At 35.5% G+C, this 18,426-nt stretch overlaps 1 long non-coding RNA gene across 1 annotated transcript in view; it reads right to left on the bottom strand.

The window, feature by feature from the left end:
* Positions 1–2,515: 2,515 nt before the first annotated feature.
* The window catches only part of LOC141373160 (uncharacterized), a 176,539-nt gene continuing 160,628 nt past the window's right edge, over positions 2,516–18,426 (bottom strand). Inside the window, exon 4 of the long non-coding RNA XR_012378860.1 lies at positions 2,516–2,634. This is a non-coding gene — a long non-coding RNA (uncharacterized lncRNA). The remainder of the gene's footprint in view (positions 2,635–18,426) is intronic.

Genomic DNA, 18,426 nt, shown 5'->3' with positions numbered 1-18,426 from the left:
TAATTTGAAGGTCTTTGTTTCCATGGCAGGTGACAACAGTTATATTACCCAAGCAGATAAAACTAGAACAATTAAAGTGCTAACTGTGTGAAACTTAACCAAGAGATCAGTGGTTGAAGATGGAAACTATGTCAGTTAATCACAGCCTCTTATCTGTTATACAAACAAGAACTGATGCAGTTATGTACATTTTCTTCCTTTTGTATTTTGTGTATATACATAAAATGATATACATTCTCTCACACACACAGGTTTATAATAATTATTCTTATTTATGCTAACTACTCTTCTGTCCTTTTATCATGTTATATAAGAATTCCTGGTGGTATTTAGCTTTTTAACTTAATCTCCTAAATTACAGAATATTCTGTAGTCACTGTGACTGAATGGGTGGAGAAATTTACATTGCTTGCAGATGGATACCAGGACTGGTGGTGCCCAAAGATCATGCTGTGACTGCTAGGATTTTGTTTCTCACACTTTTGTAGAAACAGTAAAAAAAAAGAAAGAAAAACTGTAGAAACAGTCTTCTTTTGCATAAAAGATTATTACATGTTGTTAGGTGCAAACATGAATATATTGGCATGACATGAATGTTAAAATATATAGAGGGCATATTTGAATGCTGACTGACCAATGAAGTCAACCAGGATGGTAATTATTTTACTCCATTCCAAACGGTGTCTCCTAGTTGGGATGCTAAGTCTGGAGACACTACAAATATACTTTTTACTTTCTCACTGATTTCTTATCAGGCTCTACAAAAGGTGCACTAAGAATTTAAAACAGAAAATAGGGAATATCAATGTCCCGCTTTTCTCCCTCCAGCTTATTCGGTTTATCAAAACTAATTTATCATGCACTCTCAAAGGTATAAGCATCAATCAGCTGAGCAGCAACTTGCCCTCAAAAATCTGAGCCCCAACTTCACAGGTACCCTCTTCCAAGTTTCTCTACCCTTATAACATTAATTGCTTCTATTAGTTCCCATAGTCCAAAAGTTACTACCTGTTTTTAATGTCATCTCATTTTATCTTGAATTTGCCCTCTAACATCTGTATCTAATTCCCTAAATTATTTCCTCTCTGTTGAAAGCCTTATGGGAGTTTCTGTATTATTAACCTGAGACTGATAAATGTCATTGTTCACAACCAACACCGTATTTTATATATGTTCTGACATCTTGAAGTTCCTTGAATATAGTGAATTCTCTAATGAATTGATGATTTTGCACAGCTATCTCTGTAGTCAGAGATACAGAGAATGACTCAATTACAGCACCAGTTGAGAGAGAACATGCTGAAAGTATGTTTCTGTCTTTCAGAATGAAATATATACTCCGAGTAATCATGTTATATGCTGCAGTTTAGCCCAAGCTCAAATAAATCAGTCCAAGAATCAAAGGCTGGTAATAGCATTTGCTCCTAATATTCCACTCACACAACTTTGGTTTTCTATCGTCACAATTTTGGCAACTGCTAATTTGAAGGTCTTTGTTTCCATGGCAGGTGACAACACCTTGAATACCTTACACTGACTCATTGTTCATGATTCAGACTGACAGTCACTCCATCTCTAAAGCAATCCTTTCTTCCCTTGCTCAACACACAACACATCCTATGGAAAGTTTCTTCTGACCAAAGCTATAATCTTATATATCACTCTTTTAACATTCATCAAAATTAGCTAAACAGGTTTGGTTATGAATCTTTTCCATTAAAATATAAGAGTTTTCAAGGCAGACATCCTACCTGTTTTTTTAATGTTCATGATCCAACACAGTAGATGCCATATAACAGAACATAAATGTTTGATAAATGAATGAATGACTTAACATCTTCAGTCCTCCTTTCTCTCCCCTTCTAAATTGTGGGCAATATATTTAATTCTTACAAAATGCTGCAATTGCTCACTGTAGATATTATGACAAGAGTTATTTTTATAACAGTTTATTACATCTTTATTGAAGTATAATTAACATACAGTGTTATTTTAATTTCAGCTGTACAATATAATGATCCAACAATTCTATATATTACTCAGTTCTTATCATGATAAGTGCACTCTTGATCCCCCTCATCTATTTCACCCATCCCCCACCAACCTCCCCTCTGGCAACCACCAGTTTGCTCTCTGTATTTAAGAGTCTGTTTTTGTTTTCATGTTAATTATACTTCAATTAAAAAATAATGAAAAACAAAAACGAAAGAAAAGGAGGAAATTTCAGGTAGCATGGTAAAGACAGACAAATTTATTTTCCAATCCCTCTTTCTTATCCTAAGTATGTAAATATGAAAAGATAATAGAGACATCTCATTTCTACTTTTTTTGGTCAACTCAATAAAACACAGTTTAATAAACAATACAGAAAAGAGTGAAGATGGAATCCTATCCTCAAAAATGAATGAGGACCAAAGCCAATAGAAGACATCCAAAAAAAGCCCTGAACCTCAACCAAGGTGCGAGGTTTGGAACCAAGAGGACTTACCACCATGTTCCGAAGCCACTGAGGAGATGACAGAGCACAGTAGACTCTTGGTAGGTACCTTAATCCATTCTAAGGCAGTGCCATGGATGAAGGTAAGACACTTTGGATCCTGCCGACTATGACAAGTTGTGTCTATCAAAAGGATGCTGTAAAACAAACAAAGCATTTTGAGGGATATTAGGGATTGCAATTTGGTACACTTACCAAGATGAGCACTGAGTATAGAATCATTGAATCATTATATTGTACTCTTGAAACTAATATAACACTGTGTGTTAATTATATTTCAATAAAAATATGACAATTTATTACAAAAATGTCCTAATTGAAGTTCTGCTCATCTCTTAGGTTTGAAAAATCTTTTCCCCCCAATTACATATATAACTCAGCCACAGTAGAAATATTTTAAGTATTCAGTACTCTGCCATATTGGGCACAGTAAACATGGAACATTCAATCATGGCAGAAAATTCTTTGTTTTTTATTTTATTTTATTTTTTTATTATGTTCAGTTAGCCAACATATCATTAGTTTTAGATGTAGTGTTCAATAATTCATTAGTAGCATATAAAATCCAGTGCTCATCACGTCATGTGCCTTCTGTAATACCCATCACCCAGCTACCCCATTGCCCCAACCCCCTCCCTTTTGTAACCCTCAGTTTGTTTCCCCGAGTTGAGAGTCTCTCATGGTTTGTCTCCCTCTCTGATTTCTTCCCATTCAGTTTTCCCTCCCTTCCCCTATGGTCCTCCGTGCTGTTCCTTATGTTCCACATATGAGTGAAACCATATGATATTTGTCTTTCTCTGCGTGACTTGTTTCACTTAGCATAATCCCCTCTAGTTCCATCCATGTTGTTGCAAATGGCAAAATTTCATTCTTTTGATGGCTGAGTGATATTCCATTGTATACATATACCACCTCTTCTTTTCCATTCATCATCAGTCAATGAACATTTGGGTTCCTTCCATAATTTCGCTATTGTTGTTAGTGCTGCTGTAAACACTGGAGTACATGTGCCCCCTGTGAATCAGCACTTTTGTATCCTCTGGATAAATACCTAGTAGTGCAATTACTGGGTTTTAGGGTAATTCAATTTTTAACTTTTTGAGGAAACTCCATACTATTTTCCAGAGTGACTGTAGTAATCTGCATTCCCACCAACAGTGCAAAAGGATTTCCCTTTCTCCCCAACCTCACCAACATCTCTTGTTTTCTGAGTTGTTAATTTTAGCCATTCTGACAGGTGTGAGGTGGTATCTCATTGTGGTATTGATATGTATTTCCCTGTTGATGAATGATGTTGAGCATTTTTTCATGTGTCTCTTAGCCATTTGTAGGTCTTCTTCGGAGAAATGTCTGTTTATGTCTTCTGCCTATTTCTTAACTGGATTATTTATTTTTGGGATGTTGATTTTGATGAGTTCTATAGAGATTCTGGATACTAGCCCTTTATCTGCTATGTCATTTGCAAATATCTTCTCCTATTCCGTTGGTTGCCATTTAGTTTTGTTAATTGTTTCCTTCCTGGGCAGAAGCTTCTTATCTTGATGAGGTCCCAATAGTTCATTTTGCTTTTGTTTCCCTTGCCTCCAGAGACATCTAGTAAGAAGTTGCTGTGGCTGAGGTCAAAGAAGTTGCCGCCTGTGTTCTCTTCTAGGATTTTTATGGTTTCCTATCTCACATTTATATCTTTTATCCATTTTGAATTTATTTTTGAGTATGGTGTAGGAAAGTGGTCCAGTTTCATTCTTCTGCATGTCACTGTCAGATTTCCCAACAGAATTTTTTGAAGAGACTGTCTTTGTTCCATTGGATATTCTTTTCTGCTTTGTCAAACATTAGTTGATCATATAGTTGTGGGTCCATTTCCGGGTTCTCTATTCTGTTCCATTGATCTATGTGTCCGTTTTTGTGCCAGTACCATACTGTCTTAATCATTACTTAATCACTTTGTAATACAGCTTGACGTCTGGGAGTGTGATGCCTCCCACTTTGCTTTCCTTTTTCAACATTACCTTGGCTATTCAGGATCTTTTCTGGTTCCATACAAATTTTAGGATTGTTTGTTCTAGTTCTGTGAAAAATGCTGGTGGTGTTTTGATAGGGATTGCACTGAATGTGTAGATTGCTTTGAGTAGTATAGACATTTTAACAATATTTGTTCTTCCAATCCAAGAGCATGAAATGTTCTTCTATTTCTTTGTGTCATCTTCAATTTCTTTCCTAAGTGTTCTATAGTTCTCAGCATACAGATCTTTTACCTCTTTGGTTAGGTTTATTCCTAGGTATCTTATGGTTTGGGGTGTAATTGTAAATGGGATCAATTCCTTGATTTCTCTTTCTGCTGTTTCATTATTGGTGTATAGAAATGCAACAGATTTCTGTATTTTGATTTTATATCCTGTGACTTTGCTGAACTCATGAATCAGTTCTAGCAATTTTTTGGTGGTGCTTTCAGATTTTCTACAGAGTATCATGTTGTCAGTGATGAGTGACAGTTTGGCTATTTCCTTGCCAATTGGAATGCTTTTTATTTTTTTTGTTGTTGTCTGACTGCTGAAGCTAGGACTTCTAGTACTATGCTGAACAACAGTGGTGAAAGTAGACATCCCTGTCATGTTCCTAACCTTAGGGGAAAAGCTCAGTTTTCTCCCACTAAGGGTGACATTAACTGAGTTTTTCATATATGACCCTTATTATGGTGAGGTATGTTTCTTCTCTCTCTACTTTCTTCAGGATTTTTACAAGAGAGGATGTTTTATTTTGTCAAATGCTTTTACTGCATCTATTGAGAGGATCATATGGTTTTTATCCTTTCTTTTATTAATGTGATATATCATGTATATTGTTTTGTGGATATTGAAGCACCCTGAAGCCCAGGAATAAATCCCACTTGATCATGGTGAATGATTCTTTTAAGGTACTGTTGGATTCGATTTGCTAATATTTTAAGAATTTTTGCATCCATGTTCATTAGGGGTATTGGTCTGTAATTCTCCTTTTTAGTAGGGTCTTTGATTTTGGAATCAGGGTAATGCTGGCCTCACAGAATGAGTTTGGGAGTTTTCCTTTCATTTCTATTTTTTGGAACAGTTTGAGAAGAATAGGTATTAGTTCTTCTTTAAATGTTAGAATTCCCCTGGGAAGCCATCTGGCCCTGGACTCTTGTTTGCTGGGAGATTTCTAGTTACTGATTCAATTTCTTTGCTAGTCATCAGTCTGTTTAAGTTTGCTATTTCTTCCTATTTCAGTTTTGGTAGTTTATATGTTTCTAGGAATTTATCTATTTCTTCCCAATGGACTGCCCAATTTGTTGGCATATAATTGCTAATAATATTTTCTGATAATTGCTTTGTATTTCTATAGTTTGGTTGTGATCTCTCCTCTCTCATTTGTGATTTAATTCAAGTCCTTTTTCTTTTCTCTTTGATAAATATGGCTAGAGGTTTATCAATTTTATTAATTCTTTCAAAGAACACCTCCTAGTTTCATCAAAAGGGTTGTTTTATTTCTATATCATTTATTTCTGTTCTGATCTTAATTATTTCCTTCTTCTGCTGGTTTTAGACTTTACTTGCTGCTCTTTTTCCAGCTCCTTTAGGTATAAGATTAGGTTGTTTATTTGAGCCTTTTTTTGCTTCTTGAGGAGGTCTGTATTGCTATATACTTCCTTCTTATGATTGCCTTTGCTGTGTCCCAAAGATTTTGGACTGTCGTATTTTCATTTTCATTTGCTTCCATGTATTTTTTAATTTCTTCTTTAATTTCCTGGTTAACCCATTCATTCTTTAGTAAGATGTTCTTTAACCTCCATGTATTTGTGGTCTTTCCAAATTTTTTCTTGGGGTTGACTTCAAGTTTTGTAGCATTGTCATGCATGGTATGATCTCAGTCTTTTTGTATTTGTTAAGGCCTGATTTGTGTGATCCAGTATGTGATCAATTCTGGAGAATGTTCTACGTGCACTTGAAAAGAATGTATATTCTCTTGCTATAGGATGAAATGCTCTGAATATATCTGTTAAGTCCATCTGGTCCAGCGTGTCATTCAAAACCATTGTTTCCTCGTTGATTTTCTGCTTTCATGATCTGTCCATTGCTGTTAATAGGGTGTTAAAGTCCCCTACTATTATTGTATTATTATTGATGAGTTTAAACTTGTTATTAATTGATTTATATAATTGGGTGCTCCCAAGTTGGGGGCATAAATATTTACAACTGTTAGATCTTCTTGTTGGATAGACCCTTTATTATGATATAGTGCCCTTCTTCATCTCTTATTACAGTCTTTGTTTTAAAATCTAGTTTGTCTTATATAAGTATGGCTACTCCAGCTTTCTTTTGATGTCCATTAGCATGATAGATGGTTCTCCACCACTTCACTCTCAATCTGGAGGTGTCTTTGGGTCTAAAATGAGTCTCTGGTAAGCAGCATATTGATGGGTCTTGTTTTTTATCCATTCTGATGCCCTGTGTCTTTTGATTGGAGCATTTAGTCCATTTACATTCAGAGAAATTATTGATAGATATGAATTTAGTGCCATTGTATTACCTGTAAAGTTGTTGCTCATATAGATTGTCTCCTTTTCTAGGCTTTGTTGCTTTTGGTCTCTTTCCCACTCAAAGGGTCCCTGTAATATTTCTTGCAGAGCTGGTTTAGTGTTCATGAACTCTTAATTTTTTGCTTAACTTGGAAACTCTTTATCTCTCCTTCTATTGTGAATGACAGCCTCCTGAAAATAGTATTCTTGGCTGCATATTTTTCCCCTTCAGCATATTGAATATATCACGCTACTCCCTTCTGGCCTGCCATGTTTTTGTGGACAGGTCTGCTGCCAGCCTTATGTGTCTACTCTTGTAGGTTAAGGACGTTTTGTCCCTAGCTACTTTCAGAATTCTCTTTTTATTTTTGTATTTTGCAAGTTTCACTATGATATGTCTTGGTGTTGACCTGTTTTTGTTGACTTCAAGGGGAGTTCTCTGTGCCTCTTGGTCTTGAATGCCCATTTCCTTCCCAGATTAGGGAAGTTCTTAGCTATAATTTGTTCAAGTAGACCTTCTGCCCCTTTTTTTCCCATTCTTCTTCTTCTGGGACTCCTATGATATGGATATTATTGCACTTTGTGGAACTGCAGAGTTCCCTAAGTCTATATTCATGATCTAACAGTTTTCTTTCCCTCTTCTTTTCAACTTCATTATTTTCCATAATTTTATCTTCTATCTCATCTATTCATTCCTCTGCTTCTTCCATTCATTGTGATTACATCAGTTGATTTTGCATCACAGTTATAACATTTTTTTTTTATTTTGGCCTAACTAGTTTTTAGGGCTTTTATATCTGCAGATAGGGTTTCTCTGTTGTCTTCTATGCTTCTTTCAAGTCCAGCTATCATTCTTACATGACTGTTGTTCTAAATTCTTGTTCAGATATATTGCTTATATCTGTTTTGAACAAATCCCTAACTGTGGTTTCTTCTTGATATTTCTTTTGGGGAGAATTCCTCCATCTTGTCATTTTGTCTAGGTTTCTGTCTTTTGTGTGTTATGAAAGCTTGTTATGCTTCCTGCTCCTGAGAATAATACTATATTAAGAATGGGTGCTACACTGTCCAGGGCCTGGGGCTTCAGAAAGTGTTTCTGGTGTATGCTGTATGCACTCTGCTGTTGTGTTTTGGGTGCTCTTTCCCACAGGCCAGTCCTCTGTGGAGTTCCTCCTTGCTTGTATTGGGGACTGTTTGCTGTTTGGGCCTTTAGGTGTGCTTTGGTTTGTTTGTTAAGATAAGCCTGATAAGAAAGAAAAAAAAAGCCTGACCCAAGAAAAGAAAGGAACAAGAAAGCAAACAGACAAACAAAAAAGTACAGCCTGATTCCAAAGGGAAAAAAAAAGAAAAAAAAAAAAAAAAAAAAAAAAAAAGACTGATCCAAATAAGGAAAAAAAAAAAAAACAAGCCAACAAATGAACAAAAAACTATAAGCCTGATGCCATAGAGAAAAAAAAAAATTATATATTAAACAAAAAAGTAAAAATTAAAAAAAAAGCCTAGTCCTATTTCCACCAGAACTGAAGCTGACCCTTTGGAGCACTCTAGGGTCAGTAGCCTTAATGCATGTGGAGGCTCTGTGTTGGTCTTCTGAGAGAGAGGCCTGCTGCACTGCCCCCCCATCAGACCTGCCCTTATAATGATGCCCCTGCCAGAGGCAGGGGAGCAGGGTTTGGTGTAAGCGACTCAAGGCACTGTATTTCTCCCTTGAAGTCCGATTGTGTTATTTGGCAGGAGAAGGGAAAGATGGCATCACCTTGCCCTCTCCTCCCTGGAGAGGGGAACTCACAGCCACTGCTGTTCAGGAGGTCCTCACAGAAAAGTGAACATCTCCTCTTCTGTGCCCCAGGCTTTCGTCAGATCCCTGGCCTCAACCTCTCTGTGCCCAGCCCTCAGCTTGTGCCACAGTTCTCCTGTGTTTTATCTCTGGCTGGGGGCTGAGATTCAAAACAACAAGTCTTAAAGTACTGGCTGCCCGCAGACCCACCCCTCAGCCCGGAGGAGAGCCTTGCAGCACTTTTCTGTCCCAGAGTGACAGAGTGAGTGCTCAGAGTCTATGTTGAAACACAGAGAAAAAGCTGTAACCAGCTTATCTACTGTCTATATGCACCTCTCTTCCCTGATGTTGAATGGCCACTCAATACTGCCAGGCAGTTCTTCTGTCCTTAGAAAAGCAAAATACCCTCTTTCAAATGCATTCCAGGAAGGAGAATGTTCTCTCCCCAGGTGACCCAGGGGATCCCCACACCACAGCACCTTACTCAAACCACTGCTCTCTCTCCCACTCTCTCCCTCTATCCCTGACTGCTCCTCGAAAAGGGTTCCCACCCCTCCACCTCAGCTTTTCTCTCTCCCAATTCATAATTCTGAACCTTTCATCTGTCACGTTCTCTCCCTCCAGTTGTGCAGATTGTTTTCTTAATCCTCAGATCGATTTCCCAGTTTTTCAGAATGATTTGATGTTGATCTAGCCATGTTTGAGGGACAACGCAAGCCCAGGGTCCCCCTACTACTCTGCCATCTTAACTTCTCTGTTGCTATTCTTTCTTATTTACTAAATCAAGAGTAACTTGACATTTAGTTACACTTTGTTAATTGTTTTACTATGTATCTTGCAAATAATGTTACCTTCCCTGTTGTATCTATATCACAGTAGCATTTTTTTATTCATTCATAGTCAAAGCGCAGTATATAAGGCCAATATTATACAATTTTTATGAAATTAAATATTAAATATTGAAATTAATGTTTGACATTTTAACTATAAAATAAAATTTAAATAATTTAAAGACATATTAAATACATTTAAAATGAAATCTATATGACGATGTTAATAGAGCTTAAATTATTCTAGTTATCTGTTGAGTCTTTGTATAGTAAATTTTATATTCCTGAACTCAGTACATTTCAGAGTCTGGCTCAGGTTCAAAATTTACTTGCTTCAAAAGTTGATTTGGGGGGCACCTTGGCGGCTCAGTCTTTAAGCACCTGCCTTCGGCTCAGGTCATGATCCCAGGGTCCTGGGATCGAGCCCCGTATCAGGCTCTCTACTCAGTGGGAAGCCTGCTTCTCCCTCTCCCACTCCCCCTGCTTGTGTTCCTGCTCTCGCTATCTCTCTCTGTCAAATAAATAAATAAAATCTTTAAAAAAAAAGTTGATTTGGTCAGTGTCACAGATTTATCAAATTATGGAATGCTAACTCGATCTTAAAAATCTTTATGTGGTACCACTGTTTAAAACAGAGGACAATTTATCGATGTTTAATGAGAAATATGAGCCACCCAGGTGCCCTATAAACTTTATTTTATAAAGCACTGTATATACTAGCTAGGTATCTCTAAAAATATTTATTTGTGGGGCGCCTGGGTGGCTCAGTCATTAAGCGTCTGCCTTCGGCTCAGGTCATGATCCCAGGGTCCTGGGATCGAGCCCCCCATCGGGCTCCCTGCTCCGCGGGAAGCCTGCTTCTCCCTCTCCCACTCCCCCTGCTTGTGTTCCCCCTCTCACTGTGTCTCTTTCTGTCGAATAAATAAATAAAATCTTAAAAAATATATTTATTTTTAATCTTATAGAAATGGATTATTTTGCAAAAAAATGTACTTTATTGTTACTATTACAAATCGGAATTGTAATGTTAATATAAACAATAATATTTTCTATTTAAATTTCTTTCAAGATTGTCAAATAAAATTCAATGTAGAATTCCTGATATAAAAATACTTTAAGAAAAAAAAATACTTTAAGGGTGACTGTGTGGCTCAGTCGTTAAGCATCTGCCTTTGGCTCAGGTCATGATCCCAGGGTCCTGGGATCAAGCCCCACATCAGGCTCCCTGCTCAGCAGGAAGCCTGCTTCTCCCTCTCCCACTCCCCTGCTTGTGTTCCCTCTCTCTCTGTGTCTCTCTCTGTCAAGTAAATAAATAAAACCAAAAAAAAAAAATTTAAATAGTTAAAAATGAGACATCTTAAAATACTCAAAATGACTATGCACCAAATTATATTCAAATAGACTAATTCATCATAGCTTATACATTCCCAACATATTAAAAAATATTTTTCTTTGCTATTCTGAAAATATTTTACTACACAAAGTCCTGATTAAAGAGTAAATAGTTTTTTTCTAAATCTAGAATGAATCTTCCAAAATATTTGGTATGTTACTTTGTGGAAAATAAACTGATCATTCAAAATATTAAGCAACAAGCCTCCATTTACAAGAACAAAAGTTATTTTTAAACAAGGTTACTTGACATTTCTATCATCAATTTTTAATCCATTAAAATAAATAATAGCTGGTATTTTATAAAATTTTCAAAAGAAATAAAAATTAAAAACACCATCACCTGTTGATCTACATTATATTCCCATTACTTTGATAATCTAAGTTCAGAAATTTCTTACCAGAGTTTCAGTGACTTTTTTAATAGGTGAAATCAATAAATGATACTATTAGTAGGAACATTTACACAGTAAAAGTTTCTCCCGGGTGAATGATCCAAGAGATAGGGCAAGGAGAAAGCTATATGCCTTTTATATCCTTATCTTAGAAATGACACCATTATTTCTACCACATTTTATTTATTAGAAATGAGTCACAAAGTACAGCCCACCCATAAGTGGTGGGGAATTAGCTTTCACCTTTTGAAAGAGAGAAGTATCAAAGAATGTGTGGACATGTTTTAAAATCAATATCAACTCTCTGGCTATAAATTATTTACATCCACCCACAGACAAAATGCAGGTACATTCCTCCTTTTCCTAGCTACCCTCTTTAATTCTTCATCCCATAACAGCATCTGCTCAAAGTCTAGAATCTTGTCATGTAAGTCAGGTACATATGAAGAAGAAGTTGTTCAGCTGTAATTCCTTAAGTATAGCTTCTTGATTATGGTTTTCTTAAACTATAAAACTAAAGACATAAATTAGCTTCTCCACATACATACAGCATATAATAATAAGATAGGCTTAGGATAACTGCAATAGGCATTTCTGTTTAAAAAGGAGAATATTTGGAAACACAAAGGACTTCACAATGATTTTGAAATTCAGCTTGGTACACATGGAAAGTTTGTTGGTTAGAACTCAGGGACTGGGAATAATTTTCCATGGCTCATAGCTCTGAACTCTTCAGCACCAGCAGGAGTTTGCAGGTAAGTAAATCTCTCAGCTTATTTCATACTTGCAGAAATTTGGGAATCCAAAGTTCTCAATTCATTGTGTATTTCCTCTCTTTTATAATCTAATTCAGTGGTGTTTCTACAAACATAATACCCTTGAAAACTGTGTGGGCTTCTGATAAATTTTACTGAAATTCACTCCAGTAGGTAAAAGCCTCCCATAAATATTATTTTAGATAGTATCTGCCTTCAGCTTCTAATGAAGGAAAAAATGCCCATAAGCTTATTAGTATCTCTATTATTTGATTAACAGAATGCCTGAGGAATATACTCAAAATCTATTCCGTATCTTTTGTCTGACTTCATGCCCTCTGAGGCACCATTATTGATCTTTCTGGGATCTTACTCATTCCCTGAAAGTAATTTCCTTTTTTTCCTTCCAATTTTTTTGAGGTGAAATTGAATAATACAATTATATTTATTTAAAGTTGTACACAATGATTTGGTATTTGTATACATTGTGAAATGATTACCACAATCAGGTTAATTAACATATCCATCACTTCACATAGATATCTTTTGTGTGTGTGTGTGTGTGTGTGTGTGTGTGTGTGTGTGTGTGTGACAAGAACACTTAGGATCTACTCTCTTAATTTTAGCATTAGTTGCTATCTGAAGAGGCTGAAATTTTCAAAATCATAAGTTTAAGCTTATTTTTTGTCAATCTTTTCCCCTATGGAATCTTCATGCAAACGTCAAGAAGACAGGGGACACCATCAACATTTTGTCTGGAAATCTCTTTAGCTATACCACCAAGTTCATGGCAAATTTCCCTACCTCCTATATTACCACAGGCAGCAGAGTTGCTAAACTTTGGGCCACTACAGGAAAATACCCTTTCTTCCAGTATCCAGAATTTTTTTTCTCACTTCTCTTTAAGCCCTCACTCACAGCCTCTTCAAAGCCATCATGCCTTTCCAAACATTTATTTCAAGAACTTTCAAACTTTTAATAACACTTTCCTCAAAGTTCTTCCAGATTATGCCCATTATTTAGTTCCAAGGACACTCAAATTTGGTTCCCGTTCTCTAAGGTAACCCTTTTGGTACCAAAATCTATATTAGTTATCTATTGCTACTAATACATTACCCTAAAACTTAGTGCCTTAAAATAACATTAATATTGATATTAATATTTATTATCTCACAGTTTCTGTGTTTCAGGAATCTGGGGACAGTTTAGCTGAGCTTAGCTGAGTAATTACAGCTTGGTGTCTTCCTAAGATTGCAATTAATTGGTCAGCTAACACTGTAGTCATCTGAAGGCTTGATAGAAACTGGAGGATCCAATTCCAAGATGGATGTTGGCAGAAAACCTACATTCCTTACAGGCTGTTTTCAAAAGGCTCAGTTCTTTACCACATGGATCTCTCTATAAGGGTTGCTAGAGTGTCCTCACATCATGACAAGTGGCTTTCTACAAAACTAGTGTTCTCAGAGGAAGGAACATATAGGAGACAATGAACTTAATGACCTAGCCTCAGAAATCATTTACCATCACATCTGTTAATTCCATAAGTCACAAAGACCAACACCTATATAAGGTAGGAGAGTAATACACAAGGGCATGAATACCAGGAGGTGGTAATCATTGGGGACCATCTTGGAGGCTGGCTGCCATCCACTAATTAAATGGAAAACTGAAGAGGGCAAATAGCACAATATATGTTAAATGTAGATTGCTTTCTAGATCTTTGTTTGAAAAAAAGTTGAATAATATATTCAGGAACCATGGCATATACACACAGTGTCAGAATCCAAGACCTAATTTAATAGGTGCATTATGTCACTTCCATGTTCAAAATTTTTGCTTCCCATTCATACAAATACAATTTCTTATTGATTTTAAAAATTATGTGTATTATACTATGTGTACTCACAGTACATTCATACTATATTCACACTCTGCATAAGTTATAGATGGAAATACTCTACAAATCACTACAAACCAAACCAGAAGTTACTCTGAACTTAAAAGATAATTGTATTCATTTTATTGTAAATAATATGGAACAATGACTGTCTTATTTTTCCCAGCATGAAGGAAATAATTAAGCAGTTAAAAATCCTAATTTGATTCATACTACTAGTGGTATTATGATTTAAATAAGAGGTTGTGACTTGTATTCTTTAAGGGGGGTATCAGCTATGTATTTTTTACATTACTAGTATTGATCTTAAAACAATAGGACACTTATGGAAGACATAAGAATAGATTTTATATTTGCCTACAAAAATCACAAAAGATTACATCTGCTTTGTTGTAAACGTCTTGAAAACACAGAGAAGAAAATGTCAAAGTTCTTTGTATGTAAGCTTTTTTTTTCTTAACTTCTTCAGGGACTATTTTATTCATTTATTTTTTTAGAGGAAGAGAGCAAGCGGTGCGGGGGGGTGCGGGGGGGAGATGTGGAGAGGGGCAGAAGAAGAGGAAGAGAGAGAATCTGAAGCACGCTACACACCCAGTACCAAGCCTGATGCAGGGCTTCATCCCAAGACCCTTGAGATCATGACCGGAGCTGAAATCAAGAGTTGGACATTTAACTGACTGAGACACCCAGGTGCTCCAGTGACTCATTTTAAATAAAACAAAACAAGTCCTGGCTGGTTAAAGAATCTTTATCATTAGCTTTGACCACTTTGTTTATCAAGACTAATACAAAAAAAAAAAAAAAAAAAAGACTAATACACACACACACACACACACACACACAATTGACCAATGCCAGAGAAGAGATATACAATTCTCATTTAAAAAAAAATAAGGGCGCCTGGGTGGCTCAGTTGGTTAAGCGACTGCCTTCGGCTCAGGTCATGATCCTGGAGTCCCGGGATCGAGTCCCACATCGGGCTCCCTGCTCAGCAGGGAGTCTGCTTCTCCCTCTGACCCTCTTCCCTCTCATGCTCTCTATCTCTCATTCTCTCTCTCAAATAAATAAATAAAATCTTTAAAAAAAAAAATAAAAATAAAAAAAATAAAAAAAATAAAAATAATGTCATTTTTTTCAGAATCATAAAATTCCATGTGATTTTCCTTGAATAGAGATATTATCTTTTATTGCCACATGAAATTGGCTAATTCTTAAACTGGTTTATATAATTCCAAATAACAGTTGAAGACTGAGTGACAAAAACATACATTTACAAATATTTTGAAGCTTAGTAAATTAAATAAAACATCTATATTATTTACTCTTTTCTTCTGTTAGAAAAGTTTGAATATAGATTTAGATGTAATGGTAAAAAGGTTTTTTTGTGTTTTTTTTTTGCCTTTAAGAATGCCAATTTCCAACTCAGAAACAATTATAATTACCCAATCATCTCTATACCATATAATATAGTTTTTAAAAATATCCTACGCTTCTATGTATAACCAAGTTGTCATGTTCAAGAGAGTGCAATAAAAGATTCAAAAATAGCTTTTAAATGTTTTGAAATACACAAAATCAAATTTAAGCACAAGCAAATATAGATTATTTAAATGTATGTGCAGTGTCTTTGGCAGAACACTTACTAAAATGTGTAGTTTAAACTGTCTTATAGTAAATGGTCAATTTAACTACAATAAACATTTCTAGGCTTATAGATATTCTGATAGGAGACACAGTAGTCTGTCAGCCTGAGAGGTTCATTTTTGTTTTTGATATGTCAGGAAAAGAATTAGACAAAAGAAATACTGATAAGTGGAGAATTGTCTCAACATAAAGAAATCTTTGCTGGAGGAAACTATATAGGAAAATGATGAGGAAAACCAATAAATATATTCAGATACTTTTTTAAAAAGATTTTAGTTATTTGTCAGAGAGAGAGAGAGCACACAAGCAAGGGGAGTGGCAGGCAGAGGGAGAAGCAGGCTTCCCGCTGAGCAAGGAGCCCCATGAGGGGCTCCATCCCAGGACCCTGGGATCATGACCTGAGCTGAAGGCAGATGCTTATCCAACGGAGCCACCCAGGCATCCCTATACAGATACATTTTTATAAACAGATGCTACATTCAGAGTAATTTTTCCTTGAATGGCAATGTACCATACCTGAATTATTTATTAGGGATCATTTTCTTGACCCTCCTACAATTTGAAGTTTCTAATCACTTTAGGAGTCGTCAAAGAATATTGCCCAAGGAAGAATCTCTGGAACAGTTCATTGTTTTTACTGACTTTTTATTTTGAAATATAAATTCAAAGAGGGTTGCAAAAGGAGAAAAAAAGTCCAGGGGGTCCCTTCCTCAGTATACCAAAATAGTAATAACCTACATAACTATAATACAATATCAAAGACAGGAAATTATCACTGGTACGATCCACTGAGCTTATTCAGATTTTATTAATGTTCATGTTTATGTGCATGTGTGTACATTTAAAACAGATTATTTCAAATTCAGAGATGATTACAATTAACCAACTATCATCTGCCATATCATATTATTCAACTATATCTTTTTTAAAAAAATATATCCTATCCTTCTACATATAACCAAGTTGCCATGTTTAAGGAATCACAATCAATAAACTAATTTAAAGATAATTTTTAAATTTTTTGTTTGTGTGTGACAGAAATTATAGTAATTCCATAAATCAGTTTAGAGAGTGTGGACATCTTTGTAACGTTGAATCTTCCAATCCATAAACATCATAGTCTATCCTTTTCCTTAGGTTTTCTTTCATCATCATTTTGTAATTTTCAGCATAGATATATACATGTTTTAAGTATACACCTATATTTTTTTCCTATCTGTCTGATTGGAGTAGCAGCTTAATTCTGGTCTCATGAGTTTGGAAGTGTCTCTCCTCTTTTATTTCCTAGAACACACTATAAAATTGGTGTTCAGTCTAAGTGGTTGGTATAATTCTCCAGTGAAATCTCTGGACATGGAGAGTTCTTTGGGGGTGGGGAGATTAAATATGAATTAAATTTATGTAATTGTTTTAAGGATATTCACATTATCTATTTCACCTCAGTTGATTTTTGATAATTTGTTATTTTAGAGGAATTTGTAATTATCTTCTTCCAAATTGTCAAATTTATCAATGTCAACTTGTTCATATTATTCCCTTATTATTTTTGTAATGGCTGTAGGATATGTAGTAATGCCCTTATTTCAAACCTTTTTCCAGCTGATTTGTGTTTTTTTCTCATTTATTTTCATCAATACTGCTAGAGTTTATCAATCATAGATTTTTTTGAAGAACCATATTTTGTTTGTTGATTTTCTGTACCTTTTACTTTTAATTTCTTGATTTCTGCTCCTATATTTAGTATATTCTTTCTTCTGCTTGCTCATGGCTTTTTTTGCCTATATTTTTCTGTTTCCTGGAGTGGGGTGTGGAACTTAGGTTACTGAATCGAAACTTCTCATTTCTAATGTAAGCTTTTAGTGGTTTAAATTTCCCAGTTGGTACTACTTTCCCTGCATCCCAAATGCTTTTTTTTTTTTTTAAGATTTATTTATTTATTTTAGAGATAGAGAAAGAGAGTGTGTGAGCGAGACAGGAGCAGAGGGACAGAGAGAATCTCAAGCAGATTTCCTGCTGAGCTCAGGGCCAGAAGTGGGGGCTTGATATCAAGAGTTGGATGCTCAACTGACTAAACCACCAAGGCGTCACCCAAATGCTTTTAAATGTGTGTTCATTTTCATTTAGTTCTATATTATTATTTTGTTTTCTCTGAGACCTCCTCTTAAACCCTTAAATTATTTAGAAGCATATTAATTTCCATGTATTTAGAAGTTTCCCCCACTTTCTTTCTGTTCTTACTTTCTGGTTTGGTTCTAGTATGATCAGAGAACACATACTGTATAATTTTAGCTCCTTTAAATTTGTTGAGGCATGTTTTATTGTCCAGAATATTGCCTATCTTGGTGAATGTTCCATGGGCACTTGATAAACAATGTGCAGTGTTCTACAGATGTCAATTATAACCTGTTGATTGTGCTTGTCAGATCTTTCATTTTCACACTGATTTTCTTTCTAAGCAGTTCTATCAGTTCCTGAGAAGGGGGTGTTAAATTTCCACTCTAACTATGCGTTTGTCTATTTCTCCTTTCAGCTCTCTCAGATTTTGCTTCATGTATTTTAAGGCTCTGATTTTTGGTGCATACACATTTAAAATCATTATGTCTTCCAATGGATCTGTACTTTTTGTCTCCAGTAGTTTTCTTTTTCTTTTTTCTAAAATCTACTCTGTCAAATATACAGCCACTTCTGCTTTGTTTTCCTTAATT

The sequence above is a fragment of the Callorhinus ursinus genome, unplaced genomic scaffold (assembly GCF_003265705.2).
Source record: "Callorhinus ursinus isolate GAN/ISIS: 27379988/994484 unplaced genomic scaffold, GSC_fseal_2.0 scaffold8, whole genome shotgun sequence".
Classification (NCBI taxonomy): domain Eukaryota; kingdom Metazoa; phylum Chordata; class Mammalia; order Carnivora; family Otariidae; genus Callorhinus; species Callorhinus ursinus.
The sequence above is the reverse complement of the archived record's forward strand: the minus strand, read 5'-3'. Positions and strand labels throughout refer to the sequence as shown.